We start from the raw sequence: 8997 nt of genomic DNA on the forward strand, positions 1-8997 counted from the left end.
CTCTACGCCAACACCTTAAGTGTTCGGCCACAACTACACGCCCAAAGTTGTGGTCTAAACTTTCTCATGGAATAGTTCGAACAGGAAAGGTGAGTATTGGGCTTGTCCTGTCCGCGCCATAGTCCCAACGTTTCCTGTTCCCCTGGATTTGATCAGGACAGAGGAGGCTGAAGGGAGATCGAATTGAACTACACACATTGATGAGAGATAGAGCGGCTGGGAAGGATCCATTCCCATGCGTAGAGAGATTAATAATCAGGGCCGAAAATAAGGAGCCACTTCAAGAAATTTGGGGTTCATTCAGTATGACTGTTCACAGAAAATTGTGATGAAAGTCTCTCGAGTTATTTTGATGAGAAGTGTTGATTATGCTAATACAATCGATAGGATGAACGTAGATTGGTAAATGTATTTGGAGCAGTCCTCGTTATAGCATCGCACTCTTGTTTCATTGATTCGACCCTCCTCATCTCTATGTGCAGGAATTGCTCCCCAGCCTATGTCGCAACTCTGTAACAAAATGCATCAAAATCACTTAGTAAAGCCTGAGTACCAGATCAGGTCACAATCCAGTGGTTCCATGAGCTTTGAAAGTAACATAAAACGGACCATAGCAACGATTGCTCTGAGATAATCTGGGTGACGAAGTTTCTTAATTTCTTTCCTCGAAATGAATCACATCTTACTCATTTCAGTGTTCTTTAATATGGACTGGTATTAATTCCCATAGCACTTGATCGTTCTAATTCTGTGATTGAGCCATTTATTGGCCTCGAGACATGAGTAGAATCTGTCAATTTTCAAGTGCCACCGTTAACGCACAACTACAAACTTGTCTCCCGTTCACTCTCAGCTTTCCCTCATAACCGAGCAACGGGGACAGGAAGAAAAGGAACGGGAGTAAAAGTCAGTTTGAATATGATTCGATTGCCAGTTGAAGAAAGAGCGAATGTTCCGCACAAAAGCAAAGTTTCACGGGAACATTGCACAATATGGATATCAAACTCATGACCTCACAATAAAAATCGTTTGTTCTACTACTGAGGTATTCGAACATATAGTCAGGGTGTGACCAGTTATTTTATCAAGGCCAAATAACTTCTTACAATTACGAAAATAAATACATTTATCAGCAGAAGTCCACAGCTTCAATGCTTTCTGCTCAAACCTCAGGTAAATCATTAAGATTCCACTTCCTTTTTGCTTCTTTCTCAACGCTAACATCCAGTTTCTTCAGTTTCTCTTATTGAAAGTAAAGTTGTTTGTCTTTTTTTTGCCTTTTTTAGAAAGCAAATTCGCTTCAATATCAACAAAACTTTCAGGCAAACCTGACACACAAACTCGCTACCACATATCCCCAATTCTCACTTTCAGATTTGCAAAGGTCTATAAAATAAAGTAAGCAGTTGAGCACGTTTAGAAAGTAGATGACTGACATTTATGGGTGAGTCGCTTGGGTCTTTGCCAACGCTGCTCGCAGGTTTCGTGATCAGGACATAATCTCCCTCAGTTTTGCTGAGCCTGTGCTTGGTTCATTGGGAGATTAGGCCCGGGTTGCAGTCGACCCCGACTTACGTTACATTGTTGTTTTTCACTGGCAGCAAAAGATTAGAGATTATAGGACCAGAACATTGCTGCTTTCTATTTTTTCCTGTGTCGTTCCATCTGGGACTGAGGAAAGCGAATCATTATCGGGAAAACAAGAACATTACGTTTCTAAAGATTCAAGTGCAGGAATTCAATCAGTTATCTGTTCTGTGACTGTGTTTGTCCGAATATTGGTATAAGATGTCTGGGTGTGTCTGTATTCGATATTTCAAGAACAAATAACTGGAGAATATTTTCTTGCAGATCGTGTCCCCAATAACAGGCCGGAAATGCGCAACAAGGAAACGGTTAAGATTATAGGAATATGAGTAGGCCATTTAGCCCCTCAAGTGTGTTCCAACATTCAAAGAAATCATGACTGATCAGAGGCCTAACTCCATTTATCTGTCTTTGGCCCATGTCCCGTAATACCTTTCCTGAACAAAAAAAAATCTGTTTCGGATTTAAAGCTGACAAATTATCCTGTACCCACTGCCGTTTATGTAGGATATTTCCAAACATCTGACAAACTCATTGTGTAGAAGTGCTGCTGAACATGTGCCCTGAAAAGTCTGGACCTAATTCTATAATTTTGCTCCATTTCGACTTACAACTATTTTGGTGAACAGCTGGACTTGCTGACTAAATGCACCATAGAGTCTGACATGTAAAAAAACAGTAAGATCACGAAACCCGAGTGTTAGCGAATTCCAGCTTCAGACTACAATTACTGAAATAGCAATTGTCCTTTATCAGTGTGACTTTACCAAAATAAAGGCTGGGACATTCATTGTAAACAGTCTGACCACAGACACTGCAGACACACTCATGTCACAGAAACCACCCCTGTGTGGGGATACAAACAGAGTGGTATGGCAGCCTGTCTGCAATTTCGTTCGTTTCACTTGCATTGTCACTTTTGTCTCTCTTTAGAAACACGAACTGACTGAGCGGAATACCGTCTTTCTCAGCCGTAATCATACAGTTCTTTTATAGCACTATCACTGCTTTAAGTATTGGTCGAGTAATTCGGGAACGTGGTTTAGAAGCCGATGGCTCTCACCGTGTTCAAATTTTACCAAATGTCTGCAGAAATCATTAGCCAACATCGGGAAAAAGTGCTTCCAGACATTCCTGAGGAATTTCGGGGTTTGATAGGCCTTGAACTTCAGTGGAAGGAAGGGAAGCCCCGATGCAGGGGCTGCCTGACCCTCTTTAAAAAACTGTCACCAGAAATTCCAGCCGCAACACGACGTCATAGGACATGCCCAGTGATGGCCTGCAGCTATTGTGACGCAATAATGATACTGGCCCCAGGAACAAGAATGTGTATTCGGCATGGGTCACGTGGTACTGAATCCAAAAAAATAGTTTTCAGAACATCTGCTTCTCATTCTGTCTCCCAGGACCCGGGCGGGTCTCCACTGGCGGATAATTACACCATTCTGTTTTTAAATTTGGCTCGAACACCCGAGTGGCCAGGGACAAGCATTACCCTCCTCAACAAAGGGGACAGAGATCAGAACACCACCCTGAACTCCACAAGTGTGTAACCTCAACTTTCTACATTGGGCCAGTATATCATTGTGATGATATTTAGTTCACATCTTCAAATATTTGTTGGGGTAGCAGGTGAGGAGGGAAAGCTGCAAAAAATGCCACGCGGCAGCCTTTCCAGACAAGTTTTCAGGTTTTCATCTGGTGTGTGACATACACGTTCGAGATTGAAATCAAAAGATCTTCACTACTCTCGTGAAATATGTTGTTGCGAAGATGTATCGCTGTTGTGCAAATATTAACGTTGTCTAAATTCCAAAATTCTGCTTTTCGAACTGTGATTTCGCTCAGAATTACATAATTTCAAAAATCACCATGTTCAAACGTAAACACAGTGCCCACAGAAAGAATTAGCCATCCCAATACTTCCCGATGCAGGGCTGCCTGACCCTCAGGGAGGTTTCTTTGATAAACTGTGTCCAAGCGTTCCGGCCGCACGTCATCGGACATGCACGACGATGGCATGCAGGTATTGTGACACAATAATGATGCAGGCCCCTGGAACATGAATATGAATTAGCCGTGGGTTACGTGGTAGTGAATCATTCAAACGAATGTTATTCCATGTCCAGGGATTTATTTGAGGGATGAGGTAAATGGGCAAGAGTTACACCTGGGGTTCACTCTTCCTTCACTCCCATCACCCGCCCATAGCCCAATGACACCTTGTCCTGCAAAGGCCGAAATTGGAACCCCTGCCCGTTCCCCCCACCCTCCTCAGTATTCAAGGGCCCGAACATACCTACGACGTGAAGCAACAGTTTACCTGCACATTCTACAGCCAAGACTACAGCATTCGCTGCTCACAATGTGGTCTCGTCAACATTGGAGAAACGAAGCGGGTGACTGCTTCGCAGAACATCGAGGTTCTGCCCGCAAAAAGGCCCTGAGCTTCCAGTTGCCTGCCACTTCAGCACACCACCCTGTTCCCTGTCCAGCATCTCTGTCTCAGGCTTGTTGCAGTGTTCCAGCAGAACAATTTTACACTTGGGGACACTATAGTCGTCCTCAATATTGAATTCAATAATTTTAGAGCCTGAACTTCCCCACATCTTAGCCCCCTACCACGCACACAAGGCCTTGTTGTCACGTAGTCTGCCAGTACACACCAACTATTCTTAGCCCTTAACAGTTTCCTTACACAGCTATTCACCCTCCCAGACAGATCGCTATCAACTCCTTTGTCTGTCCAATCATTCTTGTCTCACTTTGGGCTCTATCCCTATCTACCATTTACTCCGCCGCCTTCCTCCCACCCTCCCATCTGCATAGTAACCGACATTTTCCTAATCATCACCAGCTCTGTGGAAGGGTCACCGGATTCTTCTTCACAGAAGCTGCCAGACCTGCTGAGCTTTTCCAGCATCTACTGATTTTGTTTCTGAAATACAGCATCCGCAGTTTTTATTCAGAAAGAGTTGCAAATTGGTTCGAGAGACAGAGTGAGAGAGTGAGTGAGACAGAACAGCCATGAACCGTTGGCCTCCGTTCTCAATCATAACGTAAAATCATTGCAGTCCGATCACTTCCCTCAACCCTGCGTCGTGTTGGCTTGTGACGCAACGGGAGCGCGTCTACCTGCTGATTACAAGATTGCGCGTTCAAATCACATCAGGCTCAGTGGGGCGCAATTTCTGCTGCTTCAAATCAAGAAGTTAGATCTCACGCTGCTGGTGTCGAGGCTGTGTAAACATAACCTTTGGATAAATTGCCACCTTATGTTGGTCCATCTGTCAGTTCATTCAGAATCACAGAATGTGTCACAGCCCACCTTTGCTCTGCTGCTTCTCCAAAATGAGCAATGTACCTTTATTCGTATCGTAATCTTGCCTTCTCCCTGTATATCTCTGCATTGTTACTTTGACCATGACCACCCCGAAATCCTTTTTGTGTCCATTGAATCTGCCTCTCTGTCACTGTCAGGCAGCCTTTCCTGATCCCAACCACTCCCTTTGTGAAAACGTTCCACTTAATATCGGTTCTCCCCGTGTCTGCGTGGGTTTCCTCCGGGCGCTCCGGTTTCCTCCCACAGTCCAAAGATGTGCAGGTCAGGTGAATTGGCCATGCTAAATTGCCTGTAGTGTTAGGTAAGGGGTAAATGTAGGGGTATGGGTGGGTTGCGCTTTGGCGGGTCAGTCTGGACTTGTTGGGCTGAAGGGCCTGTTTCCACACTGTAATGTAATATAATCTAATCTTAATATCACTTTTCCTACTCTTCCCAATGACTTTTAGTCTCTGCCTATTCACTTTCGATCCTTTCAGGCGTGAGAGCATTTTCACCAAAGCGGGAATCATACGCCTAGACCAGCATACCATACACGGTGGGCCCTCTCACCTCCTGAAGCAGCTGGGACTTGCTCACTGTGGAGTACATTCTACATTCCTCCAAGAATTGCATGCAGCGAGAGTTTCTACAACATGTGCTTCTCATTCTGTCTCCCAGGACCCGGGCTATTTCCATTGGTGGATAATTACACCATTCTGTTTCTGAATTGTTCTCTCACACCCGAGCGGACAGGTACAAGCATTATCCTCCACAACAAAGGGAACAGAGAACAGGAAAGCACCACATGTGCGTCACCTCAACTTCCTATGTTGGGCCAGTATATCAGTGTGAGATATTTAGTTCGCATCTTCAAAGGCAAGACACAGAACATAGCACCAGTGTAGGGGAAAGCTGCTGAAGGAAACATCGAGAGGAGAGTCGAGGATGGCTTCGACCCATCGACTCCAAGATTAGTTGTGAATTTCACTGTTTGTTAATCTTCCCAGATGCACTCCGATGTCCAGCGATACACGAATTCAAACAGCAAAGGCGGGAACTGTGCAGGTTCTCTCTCCCTCTCTCTGTCTCCTGCACTGTCCTCACACTGTCCTTTGTCTGCTCTTCTCCCCATTAAAACAGCTGTTATTTTGTCTTTTTTTCCAAAAGTTCCAAAACAATGCAACAGCATATAAAACAGTAATTGCTGCTTCTGGAATGGGAGGAAATCGCCTCCAACACTTAAAATACCTCAAAAAAAGGAGCAGCTCTTATAGCCAGAAATTGTTCCCATCCTCCAACTTGGATTACCCAGAATCCGGTTCCCCATGGGAGACTGATTAGCAAGGTTAGGTCTCATGGAATACAGGGACAACTAGCCATTTGGTGCAGAACTGGCTCAAAGGTAGAAGACAGAGGGTGGTGGTGGAAGCTTTTTTTTTTCTCAGACTGGAGGCCTGTGACCAGTGGAGTGCCACAAGGATCGGTGCTGGGCCCTCTACTTTTTGTCATTTACAGAAATGATTTGGATGCGAGCATAAGAGGTACAGTTAGTAAGTTTATAGATGACATCAAAATTAGAGGTGTAGTGGACAGCAAAGAGGGTTACCTCAGATTACAACAGGATCAGGACCAGATGGACCAATGGGCTGAGGAGTGGCAGATGGAGTTTAATTCAGATAAATGCAAGGTGCTCCATTTTGGGAAAGCAAATCTCAGCAGGACTTATACACTAAATGGTAAGGTCCTCGGGAGTGTTGCTGAACAAAGAGACCTTGGAGTGCAGGTTCATAGCTCCTTGTAAGTGGAGTCACACGTAGATAGGATAGTGAAGAAGGCGTTTGGTATGCTTTCCTTTATTGGTCAGAGTACTGAGTACAGGAGTTGGGAGGTCATGTTGCGGCTGTACAGGCATTGGTTAGGCCACTGTTGGAATATTGTATGCAATTCTGGTCTCCTTCCTATCGGAAAGGTGTTGTGAAACATGAAAGGTTTCAGAAAAGATTTACAAGGATGTTGTCAGGGTTGGAGGATCTGAGCTACAGGGAGAGTCTGAACAGGCTGGGGCTGTTTTCCCTGGAGCGTCGGAGGCTGAGGGGTGACCTTATACATGTTTACAAAATTATGAAGGGCATAGATAGGATAAATAGACAAAGTATTTTCCCTGGGTTCGGGGAGTCCAAAACTAGAGGGCATAGGTTTAGGGTGAGAGGGGAATGACATAAAAGAGATCTAAGGGGTAACGTTTTCACGCAGGGGGTGGTACATGTGTGGAATGAGCTGCCAGAGGATGTGGTGGAGGCTGGTACAATTGCAATCTTTAAGAGGCATTTGGATGGGTATGTGAATAGGAAAGGTTTGGAGGGATTTGTGTCGGGTGCTGGCAGGTGGGACTAGATTGAGTTGGGATATCTGGTCGGCATGGACGGTTTGGACCGAAGGGTCTGTTACCATGCTGTACATCTCGATGACTCTATGACCTCTGGGTTATGGGCCCAGCACGCTCCCGCTATGCCACTCTGCTGTGCTGCATGGCAGTTTTTCCAGAGAAGTATTCAACTTTTCATCTGGACTGTGGCATGCACGTTCGAGATTGATGTCAAAAGATCTTCACTGCTGTCGGGTCATATGTTGTTGCACAGACATATCGATGTTGTGCAAACTTAACTTTGTCTAAATTCCCACATTCTGCTTTTCGAACTGTGATTTCGAAATTTAAGCAGAAGAAAGGGAAGTTTGCATCGAGGCCGTTTAATATGGAGAAGTGTTCCCCATGTAAACTGAGAATGGGTGGCCATCCCATGTTTCCCGATGCAGGGCTGCCTGACCCACAGGGAGGTTTCTTTGATAAACTGTCCCTTAGACTTCCAGCCGCATCGTGACGTCATTGCACACGAGAGTGGGAAGGCAGAATTGCGGGAGATGGATCGGACCCGGTTGAAACGAAGTGCAGACTGGGTGACTGCTTCACAGAGCATCCATATTCTGTTCGCCAGAAAGATGGACTGTTATTCCCAATCGGTGATAACAAGTCGACAACAATAACATCAGGCAGCACTTGCTTTGCAATATCGTGCTCATAGATCTCACTTCCAGTTGAGCAAAGATCACTCAACTCCGGATCTCTTTATGTTCCTGGTGCAAACATGGGGCAAACAGCTGAATACTTCTCTGGAAAAGCTGCCATGCAGCATAGCAGAGTGGCATAGCGGGAGCGTGTTGGGCTCATAACCCAGCAGTCGATGGGTCGAAGCCATCCGCGATGCTCCTCTCGATGTTTCCTTCAGCAGCTTTCCCCTACACTAGTGCTATGTTCTGTATCTTGCCTTTGAAGATGCGAACTAAATATCTCACACTGATATACTGGCCCAACATAGGAAGTTGAGGTGACGCACATGTGGTGCTCTCCTGTTATCTGTTCCCTTTGTTGAGGAGGATAATGCTTGTCCCTGTCCGCTCGGGTGTGAGAGAACAATTTAGAAACAGAATTGTGTAATTATCTGCCAGTGTAGATAGCCCAGCTCCTGGGAGACAGAATGAGAAGCAGATGTTCTGGAAACCGTTGCATCCTTACAATTATTGAAGGAATGTAGAATGTATTCCATAGTGACCAAGTCCCAGTTGCTTCGGGAGGTGAGAGGGCCCACGATGTATGGTGGAGTGGTCCAGGCGTATGATTCCCGCTTTGGTGAAAATGCTTCCACGCCTGAAAGGATTGAAAGCGAATAGGCAGAGACTGAAAGTCAGTAGGAAAAGTGATATTAAGAAGAACGTTTTCGCAGAGGGAGTGGTTGGGATCAGGAAAGGCTGCCTGACAGTGACAGAGAGGCAGATTCAATGGACACAGAAGGGATTTCGGGGTGGTCATTCTCAAAGGAACAAAGCAGAGACTGACAGGGAGAAGGCAAGCTTACGGTACGAAAAAAGACACTAACTTGCTCATTGCAAAGAAGCAGCAGAGCCAGGGTGGGCTGCGGCACATTCTGTTATTCTAAGCTGAAACAGCAGGAATGGAGCACCTATGCTGCACACTGAGGCTGACACCATTTGAACATTCAACTTTTTGGTTTGCAGTTAGACGCGCTCCCGTT

This window comes from Chiloscyllium punctatum, chromosome 36 (assembly GCF_047496795.1).
Source record: "Chiloscyllium punctatum isolate Juve2018m chromosome 36, sChiPun1.3, whole genome shotgun sequence".
NCBI lineage: Eukaryota > Metazoa > Chordata > Chondrichthyes > Orectolobiformes > Hemiscylliidae > Chiloscyllium > Chiloscyllium punctatum.